This window comes from Ambystoma mexicanum, chromosome 1q, assembly GCF_040938575.1.
Source record: "Ambystoma mexicanum isolate Mex_15411 chromosome 1q, UKY_AmexF1_1, whole genome shotgun sequence".
Lineage (NCBI taxonomy): Eukaryota > Metazoa > Chordata > Amphibia > Caudata > Ambystomatidae > Ambystoma > Ambystoma mexicanum.
The window spans coordinates 1,334,650,058-1,334,664,018 of NC_090922.1; the positions used below are offsets into that span (position 1 = coordinate 1,334,650,058).

Genomic DNA, 13,961 nt, shown 5'->3' on the forward strand with positions numbered 1-13,961 from the left:
TCTGGCTGAACCTGAATCAGCCCCCATAATGGCCCATATGTTCTTGTTAAACAAAGAAAGTAAGGTGGTGTTAGGCAGAATCCTGTGCAGTTCCCTTGGGGAACACTGCAAAAAGATTAAGACTACAGGAGTAAGCAGTAAACCCAATTGGTAGCAGTCTGCACCACCCAGATTTACCTGGTAGCTGTAGCTGAGCAGTCAGACTTCTCTCAAGAAGAGTAGGGCAGTATATAGAGGATACACAATAGGGCTACAAAAAACAGTAGAGCAAACAAACACTGACCAGAGCTTTGTATCAAAAGTATATACTTATTTATTTAAAACACACTTTAGGAAATACACTAGCGCTCTAAATCAAAAGCAAGTTAAAACACAGTCAAGTAAAGTATACACACCTCCCTTGATAACTATTAGACAAGTCAGAGTTAACACACCACTATTTGTTAAAACAGATGTGAGCGCGCAGCCTAGATGGCACTCCAATAGTTAAGTTAAAGGGAGAGAAAAAGGCAGGGCATTGAAATAAAACAGTTCCCAACACTTAAGTTCAAAGCAAGGGAGTAAAGGCAGTATACACTGTAGGGCCAAAGTTCATAGGCCAGGCCTAGTTTAAATGGAGCAAAGCAAAATGTGCCCAAGATCACACAGTTTAAAATGCACTAAAAGTCTTTGCAAAATGTTCAAAAGAGTTTAGGGTGATTCAAGAAGTAAAGTTAGAAGGTTTGGGGCCAACCCAGTTAGAAAGCCATGGATTTAAGGGTCACCTTTAGCAATCCGTAGAAAGGGAGGCCAGGCAGAACACAGTACCTTAAAGAGAGAGGAAGCTCCAGCGGTGGCAGTTGTGCCTGGCAGTGGTTGCAGTTCATTGTTTCGACCAGGGGAAGAGAGGATCTCCTTGAGAAGGAAACCTGGAGTCGATGCACTGCACAGGGATGAAACCAGCCGCAGAGTTCGTTGGTTAAAAGGTGCGTTCCTTTTATTCACGGTCAAAGTGGTAAAGCTTGGCTATCCGGCTGCCGGGGTGCTTGGCACGGGCGATTCGACCAAGAGACTTCTTTGGAAGGCGAAAGGGGCGAATTGGTTGATCCCACCAGCTCAAAGGAAGAAGACTCGTCCAGCAGAAGATCTTCTCTTGTCGTTGGGAAAGTGGTGAGTTTGTTGCAGGAGGGCTCCACCGGTGGTGTCGTCATTGCAGATAGCTCAGCTTCTTCCCTCTTCGGATTCTTAGGTCCTGTGGCGACTTCTGAAGTCCCAGTCCGAAAAGCCCTGCTTTTATGCAGAAAACCCCCCATTCAACAGCCTAGCTGTCACTCAAACATGCTAAGTGGTGAGCCGGGCGGCTCACCACTGGGCCAGTCAGAATAGAGTGTGACTTGGGTTGCTAAGGCAACGCAGTCCAGGGTGCCAATTCCCCTCCCCACACATCCTGAGGAACCCAGACAGAGTGGCACCATTTGGAGGGCTTCTGTGGAGAAGCCCGCCAAAAAGTGGAACAAAGGGCCCGACCTTGGTTGGAGTTATAGAGACGGACACGAACGCCATTTTAGAAAAGAGTTCTGGCGAAAAGACCCAACCGTTGATTTAATATTAAATAAATAAACTGGCGGTATCTTTAACATTGCACCAAAAAGTGGTGCGTTTATAATCAATGGGAAAATCCGGTGGAATATTTTGCGTTGTAACCACTGCCACCAGCCAGAAACTCGACAAGGGCTGAAAACAGACCCAGGGGCAATCGAATTAACCCCTTCCAGTACTTCACAATATGATGGTTTGTACTGGTTCAGTTCACAATTTTGGACTAGTAAAGTCAATGGTGACTTTACATGCCCTGGGAGACAGTAGTCAGTGCCAGGGTATGGAGTCTATGTTAGGGGGTCACTATGACACCCCTGTGTTACTGTACTGAGGTTGCTGTGTAGCGCATACACAAAAACAAATTATACCCTATGGAGTAAAAGAGCCCATAGCCCATAAGCACACAAGAAGTCAAAGACATACCTCAAATCATGCCTAAGAGTGGGAGGAAAAAGAGTCTCACTCTTAGCAGGAGAAAAAAACAATCCCCAAAAATCCAGCAAAGCTGCTGGGGAACTCACTAGGTTTGGGAAATTAGCCTTATAAGAGAATTCTCCCTAACAGGTGGTGTCCACGCTGTATAACAATTGCATAGACGCCAGAAGTAGCACAGACGACACATCATGGGTAAAATGGGAACAGTCTTTGTGGGAGACATTGACAGAGGAGACGTGGGGCTACTGCTGTGGAGAAACGAGAAGGGTGGCTCTTAACGCCAGATACAAGTTGATCCACTTTAAATACCTACATCAATGTTACTACAACCCAGCGATGCTACATAAGTTCTTCCCTGAGACCTCTGATAGCTGTCCGTGATGCCCCATATCACCTGCAGACTTTTTACACATGTCATGGAGGTGAGCGAGGATTAGACAGTTTTGATCACAGGTTTTCGAGACACTGAGCAAAATAATGGAAGAGGACCTGGAGCAATCCCCTCTAATAGCACTACTGGGGTACACTAGTCGTATCTCTAAATACACCAGGAAGCTGACTTGCCTATTATTGCTTCTAGCTAAAAGAAGGATAGCATTGATGTGGGGAGGTACCCAGTCCCCTAGTGGAGCAATGGAACGAAATGTAGACAGAGTTCGGGCAGTTGACAAACTCACAGACCCAACCCAGGGATATATGGGGCCCGTACACACACTACCTCATAAAAAAAACCCATCAAGACGGGGCAACTAACTGAGATCACCTCACTAACCCCCTGCCAACAGAGCACAGTGATGGCCCCGCAATGAGGTCACAATGAGCAAACAACCCACCACACTTTAATGTATGGCTGACATGCACAGCAATGATATCATTGACGTGCAAGACAAATTCTTATCCCCTATCATGAGACCGGAGAACCTGGGTAAATGAAAAGTGTGGTTGTGAATGCTGAGAGCCTGGCTGTGATAGATGCACCTATGATATTAACTAAGGTAGTCAGTATGAATAACGTGAATCCGTTGTGGGGGGGTTTCAAAAGAAGTCTAAAACCGTGAAGAATATTTCCGTCTAAGATAACATGGCTAAAGGCTAGCAGGGAGGGCTCAAGGATAACGCTGGGGGCTGTGAACACTTATTAATGCAGAGCCCAGTGTGAGTAACAATGAAGGTGTCCCTTTATCGCTTCCTTTCCTTACTTTGAAAGAAAGGAGAAGGAAGATCCACGGGCCATTTATTGACGACAAACCTGCGCTAAGCGTGAGATCTACATCATTAGCGATAACTAATGATCCCAGAATGCAGGATGGAGTTCCCCTTCAAACGAAATATTGTGATGCATCCGGGAGAATCGAGTCAGGATGCCCAGATATTCTGGCAGTGAAGATGACCTGACACTGGGACAGTTTTAAAGTCTTCAACACTTGTGTGCTGATAAATGTGTATTTTAATTTGAGAAGAAAATCATTGGAACCTGTTATGAAGGACATTTCTGAAAACTTTTCCTATTGGGCAGTGTGAGAAACCTGAGGGTAGTCTCCCTCTTATTCCCCATGGATCCACTGCACAGGTGGCCAGGGAAAGGCTATCGCTCTTGGAACCTGATCCTGGGGGTAAACAATCGAGGGAGGATCACCTGGGTGGGAGGTCTGTGGGGACTGGGCATGGGATGCCCTTGGGAGGGACATGGTATCTCCCCTTCCCTAACACTGACTTACCCTCCCTTCCCTCAACCTTCATGGGTTACTCTCATTCATGCCCTATATTACCATGTAAGTATCCACCAAGTACTGAGAAGAGGAAGAAGCAACTAGTAATAAACACTTCCTATTACAACCACCATTCAAGTACTGGGACGAAGAAGAGGGGTATGAAAACATCCAATACTGAAGGTCAGTCATGTCCCATTGATTGGATTAAGTATGGTCAGGCAAGACAAGCAAACAACTCCCACATGAGGCCCCTTAATAGGGCTCAGGTGTATAAAAGGCGAAGCCCAAACATGCAGAAGGCGAATGAGAAGGTGAACCGCCATGCTGGGAAGAGATTCATAAGTCTAGATGCTGGCATCGATCCCGGAGGACCGGGAAACTAAGAACTGGAAGATGTGCAGCTAGGGCCGCCAAACCGAAGAGCGAGAGAAAGGGATATGCCGTCTGTACTGAGTCCCTTAGGCAGATGGAGCTGCAAAAGCAACCAGGAGCAGGGGAGATGCGGTCCACGTCTATTGTGAAGTTGGGAAGTGCAATTGCAACATGCCCGACGAAAGTGGCGGTCAGCTTCCCTGCTACGGAGGAAGTGAGCGAGAGCAACAGGAGCAGCCGGTGGGGAAACAGGAGGCTTTTGGTGAATGTCAGAAGTCACAGAGAGACCGGAGCACTCCCGGGATTCTGGCAAGTGATGGTCCAAGTGAATGTGACCTATATTGAATACCGAACGAAATTGAAACTACAAATTGAGTATATTGAACACCGAAACTGAAGTTAGCATGTGCTATTTGAATTAGATCACGGCATATTGAACATCGACAGAACGTTTGAAGATAACAAGTGTTATTTGTATAAGATCACAGAATATTAAACACTGACCTAACATTTGAAGTTAAACAGACTTACTGAATGTCAGATTGTATGTAAGCAGCACTTTTGGCAAAACAAAAGCATATGGAATATTGAACAATCATTTAAGTATTCTAACAATCAGTGTGAGAAAGGCTCATAAGTCTATGGTAAAACAAAAGACTGATTCAGAAGAGTGTTACATTAACATAAGAGTGTTACAAATAACCAAAGTGCATACAAGTGTGAGAAGTCAGAAGCCTGAGGCAGAAGAGCCTGAAAAGGGTCCAAACAAGGTTAAGGGAACTTAAGGTTGTGCGCCCTGTAATGGGTGGACTGTTTGGTCTGACAATTGCGCCTAGACCAGGGAGTTCCAACACAGTGAAGATCACAAATCAAGTCAAGAGAAGCCAAGGGTTCAAGGCTGTGTGACCTTTAATGGGTGGACCGTATGGTCTGACAATTGTGCCTAGACCAGCGATCCCTAAATGATAACCAGTGAAGGACATTATAAATGATTCATGAAGAACTGTGAGAAACAATTGGTAAAGCTTAGCAAGTCAGCCGGTGGGTCAAGCAGATCTATGGTTTTCTTGTATTGAACATTAAGGGGATGAAAGCAGTATAAGTGTTGCAGTAAAATCTTGGGGAAGGGAACCCTGAGAGTTGAAAGAACTAAGAAACACTGTCTTGGAGAAGGGAACCTCACAACCTCCTTTTTTTTGTGAATTATACTGTATTAAACTTGGGGAAGGGAACCCAAGAAGAACTCCGAGCTAAGAACAGCTGAGACTATTTTTTTTAACACTATTCTGTTGGCTAAAACCCAACACCACGTTTTCTCTAGATCCGAGGATAAGCATAGGTGTTTGACAAAGACCGATTTATTTATTGGGACTTACAGACACATACTTCCCTTAGTTTTCTTTAGGCAGGAGAAATCCCTACCTTAGTTATAGGGCAAGTTAGGCCTTACACCATCCTGACTTTGAAATAAAATATTCTTTGAAACTTGAAATCTGTTGTCTGTGTCATCTCGATACCATACCTGTATCACAGCAGCTGAATGTAATGCTCATTTTATTTGATTAGGTGATTTTAATAAGGAATGCTCAGACTCTGTATGGTATGCCCATGCTCCACAAACCACAAACAAATTGTCCCATAGAGAGCGTGGTCAGGTAATTCAGAACACTTTTGCTCTAGGGAATTCCCAGCGAATGGTGCACTGGGGGTGCGTTTCTGGTGGATTGGACCTTCCCTGTCCATTATGCGTTCCCTCCAATTCTCGTCATTCCATGGGTTTTCCAGATGTTGAAGAGGTTTCCAGTGACCATGATCTTGATCACCCCAGACTCCGCGAAGAGAACGTAGTACTGCAACCTGGAGGATCTGTCCATCTGTCCACCTCACTGGTTGTCTCAGCGTCCCAATCTCCTTTCCCAGTAGGAAGGTCGATACTCCAACCGACCTCAAAATCCCTCAACCCACATGTGTGGCTCTTCAGAGGATGAGATATGATGACTGGGACCTCTCTGCAGTGATGAGTTCCTTCTGTCCCTGGCCTCAGCAGGCCTTCAGGTCACCACAGTCAAAGAATACTTGGCGGCCTTGTCTGTGTTTAAAAGATCCCCGGATCAAACCTAATTTCGAAGGGATTGTGTCCTCCGAAGTATTCCTTATCTTGATGGATCACTTCCAGCTTGCTGGCTTCGCAATTTTTTTTCAGTAGAGGGCGCTGCGCGTCGCCGTCCCTCGAGTTGGTGTCCCTCGACAGCCTCTGTATCGGCGCAGACGTCATAATGCATATAAATACACTCGCGCAGCGTCCGTTGCTCAGTTTCGTTTTTCCGTGCTTCGTGGGCCTCGGAATCGTGTTGCTCAGTTTGTTCTTCAAGTAGATTCTACTTATTCCTCGAAGATATCTTACTCTATTCGATGGCTTCCTCATCTGAACCGTCGACACCTCGTTCCGGCTTCAAAAAGTGTTGTGATTGTGGAAAGAAAATGTCGTTGACGGATCCTCACAGGATCTGTTTGTGGTGCCTGGGATCGGATGGCGAAAGCTTTGAAGGAGCATAAGGGGAAGCTCGAAAGAGGTAAGACTCTTAAAACTTCTGCTCCTTAGAAAGTTTCCTCGGCAGAGTCGAGAGATTCGTCTCCTCGCGTCCCAGGAAACATTCCCGTTTGAGGTCTCGAAGCGGTTCCCATCAGTCTTCGAGATCCAAACACTCGAAAAAGAGGCGTCATAGATCACCCTCTTCTTCGTCTTCTTCTGTGTCCCCGGAAAGGGTCACCTGCCCCACGAAACACGGCTCTCCAGCTAAGTGGGAAGAATTCCGTAAAAAGATGCTTAGCGACTTTGAGAAAGCAGCCTCGACCCCCTCGGAGACCGTTAAAGGTGATACCCTAGGTGAAAGACACGAAAAATCGAAACGCCGTGAGTCGTTGCACCCGGCGAAAGAAACTGCCCGAGAGCGTCATGGACCCTCGTGCAAAAGCAGTAAGACTGCGTCATCGACGCCATCATCGAAAGTCCCTTCGACTCATAAATCTGCGTCATCGAAGGGCCCATTGACACACCGATTTGTCGAATCGACGCCGTCTTCGACGCCGATGTCGACGCCGATAAAGGACACACCTACTGCTGTCACTACTTCGCAGTCAGTAGTCATACCGAGGGCTTCGACCATGACCTCAGAGTAGGATTCCGATCCTCTCGAGTTCTTCGAGGTCTCTTCATACCTTTTCGATGCCTTTTTCAGTTTCTTCGAAGCCTTTGACTTCCGCGTCGACAACTTCGACATTTTCTCAACCCGTTACTACAAGCTTGGCCCCTTCTGCTCTAGAAATGGGTTTTAAGCCATTCCCAAGGTCAGATTATTTCGGAGCCTTGTCCTCTATTTATGAGGAAGGGGAGGATTCTGATCATGAAAGACCTTTTGGGTTGCAGAGGACTACAACACCTGTACCAGAGGAATTTATCTCTGAAGAAAATAGGTTGAAGGACCTTCAAGAATCCTTGCATGATGCAAGTGGGTTAGAAACTTCCCCAGAAGTAGAATTTGCTAAACCAGACCCAGGGGAACATGCTGAGACCCCTTACAGAATTTTAATGGCCAGAATAATAGAATTCATGGGTTGGTCTACACCTTCACCTTCTTTTCAACAAGATGATCTTACAGACATTTTAATTGAAGGCCCACAGGAAGATCCTGTGGTTCCATTTCATACTGCATTGCAGAGGAAAATATCGGCCAACTGGGAAATTCCCGAGGTTATCCCGGCAGTTAACAAAAAACTATCTGCCAAATATAGGGTATCTGCTTCTGACCCTGAATATTTGTCCAAACATCCAACTCCAGAGAGTCTGGTTGTTGAAGCAGCAACTTCATCGAACAGTAGATCTGCATACCCTACTGTTCCACAAGACAGGGATGATAAGAGATTTGACGCTATGTCAAAAAAGGTCTTTTCTGCATGTAGCATGGCACTTAAATTCATTAATGCTACTTGTACGCTCGCAAGATTCAGACATACACTTTGGGAGTGTGCTTCATCAGCGGCTGACTGCCTCCCGGAAGGAGAAGAAAGGGAAGCTTTTCTGAAAAATTGGCATTGATTCTGCTGACAGTATCAGCAAGTACTACAATCCGCAGATTTGCGTGGTTGCGAAAGTCTGGTTTTGCTCCAGATGTACAGGCCAGACTTTTAAATATGCCCTTTGACGGCTCTTCATTTGGTAAGAAGGCTGCTGACAGCCTAGAGAAGTTACAAACATCCAAGGCAGCAGCAAAATCTCTTGGAGCTGCAATCCGTCAAACTCCCTATCGCCCCTCAGGAACCTCTTGGAGAGGTCGGTCCTTTCGTTTTTATTCCGCATTCGGAAAAGGCAGATGACAGCCGGCTCAAAGAGGCCAAAAAACGATTCACCCGAGGTGAACGGGTTAAAAGTACAAAAGCCGCAGCAGCAGGTGCCTCTTTACCCTCGGCATCTGCGTCAGCTGCCTCTAAACCACTCTGAGGACTCTCCTCACAAGACACCAGTAGGGGGCAGGTTAACTCAACATCTGATGGAATGGCAGGCATTACGTCAGATGCTTGGGCATTGGAGACAGTTGCCCAAGGTTACTGCCTGCCTTTTATACGCACCTCTCAGAGTCATCCACCGGGGAACAACTCTTTGAAGTTTCCAGATCTGCTCCTTTTGCAGGAGATTCTACACCTGCTGGAGAAAGGTGCCATAGAACCGGTACCTGTAGCGTAGAGGGACAAGGGTTGGTACTCCCCCTACTTCCTAATACCGAAGAAGGACGGAGGACTGAGACCTATCTTGGACTTACGAGAATTGAACAAGTTCCTCAGGAAGGACAAGTTCAAGATGGTAACGCTCAGATCCTTCATGCCCTCCAGCTTCAGGAATGGCTGGTATCTCTGGACCTTCAGGATGCTTATTTCCATGTGCCAATCCATCTCAAACACAGGAAATACCTGAGGTTCGCAATTGGCTACTCTCATTATCAATTTCGAGTTCTGCCATTTGGGCTGACCTCCACCCTGAGGGTCTTCACCAAGCTAATGTCAGTAGTGGCTGCAAGTCTAAGGAGGGAAGGGATTCATCTCTACCCCTAGCTAGACGATTCGTTGATCAGAGCTGTATCTTCGGAACAAGCTCAGATTCAACTAGATTATGTCTGCCACTTCCAGAAACTGGGGTTCTCCCTCAACTTAAAAAAGTCACAGATGATACCATCACAGAGTTCATCGGAGCGGTCCTGGACACTTCCCTGGGGAAAGCCTCGCCACCAGAGGTGAGGGCTCAAGATATTCTGCAGATGGTCACCAAGTTTCAAAATGCCCTACGTCTCCAGCCTTCGACTTTTTGAGGTTGCTAGGCCTCATGGCATCCTGCATCTTCCTTGTGCCAGAGGCTCGCCTGAGAATGAGATCTCTCCAGTGGGCACTAAGAACTCAGTGGTCGCAATTCTCAGGAAGAATGACAGATCTCCTTCAGGTTCCGGACAAAGTGGCTCGAGATCTTCAGTGGTGTGCCTGTAGGGAGAACATTTTGAAAGGAGAACTGTTTTGGCAACCATGGCCGGAGATAACAGTAGTCACAGATGCCTCACTCACGGGGTGGGGAGCCCATGCCAACGACTTGACCATCAGCGGTCGTTGGTCTCGTACTTTGGGAGACCAGACTACATATCAACCTGTTGGAGCTGAGAGCTATCAGACTAGCGCTGAAGGCTTTTCTGCCATCTGTACAAGGGAAAAATGTCCTAATAATGACAGACAATACAGTGGCCATGCACTACCTCAACAAAAGAGGAGGCGTAGGGTCACTGCCACTGTGCAGAGAGGTGATGCAGCTCTGGTTTTGGGCAATTCAAGAAGGAATCTCTCTATCGGCAGTTCACTTAGCCGGAGAGAAGAACTTGACAGCGGACGCTCTGAGTAGGCAGAGCACAGTCTCTCACGAGTAGGAGATGGCTCAGAAAGTCCTTCAAGAGATCTTCACCCTTTGGGAAACCCCTCAAGTGGATCTGTTCGCCACCAGTATCAACAGGAAGTGCAATCAGTTTTGTTCAAGGGAATTTCCCCCGAGAGGAGCTCTATGGGACACGTTGGTAGACTGGGAGTTTCCACTTCTGTACCCGTTTCCTCCAGTCCCTGTCATTCCTCAGATTATCAGGAGGCTGAGAAGATTCCGGAAGACTATGATCCTAATTGCCCCAGACTGGGCCAGGAGAACGTGGACATGTCCATCTGCCCTCCGATTCGTCTTCCACACAGGGAGGATCTTCTCTCGCAGAAGGGAGGTCAGGTTCTCCATCCAGACATCAGAACCCTCAACCTTCACGCTTGGTTTCTGAAAGGTTGAGATACAAGGATTGGGACCTCCCAGATGACGTCATGGAGGTGTTGCTTTCAGCCAGAAGGCCAGCAACAAAGACATTATACCGCTGCCGTTGGAACAAATTTTGCAGCTGGTGTAGAGAAAAGAATATTGAACCCTTTTCATGTGGTACACCAATGGTGTTATCTTTTCTACTCTATTTGGCAAATTCAGGTCTTCAAGTTGGTACGATCAAGGGCTACCTCGCAGCGCTATCGATCTTCGAGCGCACTGCGGAGGAGCCATCATATTTCAAATTACCCCTAGTAATACAATTTTTGAAGGGGTTAACTAATGTCTATCCCCCCGAGACCGTTCCAAGTTCCCTTATGGGACTTAAATTTAGTCTTAAATTTCCTGATGGGTACTCCTTTTGAACCACTCCACTCTTGTTCGTTAAGATTTCTCACCCTTAAAACTGTCTTATTAGTGGCTTTAACATCTGCCAGGAGGGTGAGCGAATTACAAGCCCTATCTTGTAAACCCCCTCATACAATTTTTCACAAAGACCAAAGTTTTCCTACAAGTGAAGCGTAATTTCCTCCCAAAGGTAGTTTCTGAATTCCGAATCACTCAGAAGATAACCTTACCTTCATTCTATCCTCCTCCCTCCACATCCTGGGAAAGAGGAAGAGAGGCTACATAGGCTGGATCCAAGGTGAGCCTTGAGTTTCTATATCAGTAGACTTGCTAGGATTAGGCAAGCAGACCATATGTTCATAGGTTACACAGGGCACAAATTAGGATTGCCAATCACAAAACAGACCATTTCCAGATGGATTATTTTAGCCATTCTAGAATGTTACAAATTGGCAGGGAAAGAGCCCCCTCAAAGTCTTAGGGCTCATTCAACCAGGGGTATCGCAGCCTCTTCGGCCCTCCAAAGAGGGGTACCGATTCGAGACATATGTGCGGCTCCCACATGGTCGTCCACACATACCTTTACAAAATTCTACAATCTGGATTCCTCCTCTAGCCAAGAGACTAGATTTGGCAAAGCTGTGTTACACTCTTGGCAATTTTACTCCCACCTCCGTTTACACACCACTGCTATGGGAGTCTATCAAGATAAGGAATACATCGGAGGACACAATACCTTCGAAGAACAAGTTACTTCTTACCTTGTAACGTTCTTTCGATGGGATGTTCCTCCGACGTATTCCTTATCGTCACTCCCATCCCTCCCCTCAGTAAAACTGCCCTTGTGGTTGCAGCTTACGCACCTTCAAGGACAATAACCAATCTTACTTACAAGCTACTCTTAAGCTTCAAAACGGAACTGAGCAACGGGCGCTGCGCGAGTCTATTTATACGCATGATGACGTCGGCGCCGATACGGAGGCTGTCGAGGGATACCAACTCGAGGGATGACGATGCGCAGCGCCCTCTACTGAAAAAAATGTCCGAGGCCAGCAAGCTGGAAGTGATCTATCAAGATAAGGAATACGTCGGAGGATCACCCCATCGAAAGAACGTTACAAGGTAAGAAGCAACTTTGATCTTTTTGACGATCCCGGTAATGGCACAGTTCCTGAAAGGCCTAGTAAGTAAGTTTCTGCCAACTCCCTTTGTTGTCCCAGATTGGGACCTTAATCTGGTTCTGACATTTCTGATGGCGGCTCCCTTTGAGCCTATAGAGTCTTGTCCCTTACGGCTTCTATCTTTGAAAACAGCCTTTTTGGTTGCTATTACATCCACTAGGCGGGTAAACGAACTGCTCCATTCTTGCTTTGCATTAAAGTATTCCTGCATTGTGTGCATTTATCATCAGGCTGCATCTATATGTGTTTTGTATTAAGTGCATATGGCCAAAGAAACAACCTTTCACACTATTCAGTTAAAAAAGGAACAATGTGATACAATATTCATCAGCAATACACATTAATATCATATTAATTACATAAGTAAAAAATCATACAGTACCTAAAACAGTTAATAAAACAAATTATTCGATATGATAAAATGGTGCAGTGTCAGTGCTTATAATTTACTAACCATGCTATAAAAAAATGTATTAGGTACAATTTGTACTTAGTTGGTAGTAATCAATTTAACTTTCACAATCTGCCAAATGTGGAATGCCGCGGCAACTATAACCAGCGATTTTGTGGTAAATATTGCACTCCAAAATTGGTTAGATTCAATGTTACAAAAGTTAGAGTACCTTTTGTTATACATTGGGTTCCGGGTGATACATTGGGTGAGGACATGACGTACTGTTGCATTTTTTGAAGCCAGACATCTTTGCTATACAACTCTTTTCTTTTCAATGTTTTCCATTCATTTTCAAGCTTATTCATGTTTTGGTTGCCTGTCGCATACATTTGCACTCTTTCGCTGGCAAATCACTTTTACTCTTACTATTTAAATTACACTCTAATTATAAAACGTGTGTAAAATACTCACACCTTAAAACCTTATCTGAGACATGGGTGAGTATAGAATGGGAGTAGTTTCTTACCTGTAACTACATTTCTCCAGTGTTGGTATCTTTGATGGATTCACATGCTGTGAATATATTATATAACAGTACAACCAATGTGTGGCGGTATGACTCAGACAAACCAACAACCAGTATTAAATCACATACCTGAGACAACAAACCCAGCAAGTGATATAGTAAATTGAAAACACCCCAAAGCTGCGGGGCCTACCTTATTGAAACAGGCATTGGAGGACCGCACGTCCCACCTGCACATCTTCCACATGTTGCTGCCACAGACAGTAATGCCTGGTGAAGGTATGCGGCACCGCCCAGGAGGCTGCCTGGCCAATGTCCACCAGCGGTATCCCAGACCACAACGCTGCGGACGACTGCATGGACCGCGTAGAATGAGCCTTCGGAACACCCCTCAAAGGCTTGCCAGCTTTTGTGTGACAAAACAAATTGTAGAGGAAACCCAGCGGGAAAGTCCTTGCTTGAAGATGGCCTGCCCCTGTTGGATGGCCCATACGCCACAAACAGCTGCTGTGACTTCCTGAAGTCCTGTGTGCGATTCAGATAAAACTTTAGGGTCCTCTTAACGTCCAGAGAATGCAGGGCCCTTTCCGCTGGTGTGTGTGCATTAGCAAAGAACGAGGGTAAAGCAATAGAGGCAGGTTTGTGAAATGCCTACGGCACTTTTTCGGGATAAAGTGCGGGTTACTGGCTAGGAGAACCTTGTCCTTCATAAACCTTAGGTAAGGCGGGTCAATGACCAGTGCTTGCAACTCTGACACCCACCTGGCCATGCTAATAAACACTAGAAATGCTACCTTCCATGAGAGGAACTTCAAGGAAGCCGTCAACATGCGTTCAAAAGGAGGTCTCATCAAAGCCGAAAGGACCACATTAAGGCTCCACACTGGTGCATACTTCTTCACCGGAGGAAATGTCCGAAACAACCCCTTCAGAAAATGTTTCACCAAGCGATCACTAAATAGAGGCGCAGAATGGTGCTTTCTCGTGAACCTAGAAATCGCAGCCAAATGCACCTTAATGGATGACAATG

At 46.0% G+C, this 13,961-nt stretch overlaps 1 protein-coding gene across 1 annotated transcript in view; it reads left to right on the forward strand.

Annotated features, from left to right (window-relative positions):
* Positions 1-13,961, forward strand: part of CC2D1B (coiled-coil and C2 domain containing 1B) — a 2,515,186-nt gene that overhangs the window by 2,204,439 nt on the left and 296,786 nt on the right. The window lies entirely within an intron of this gene.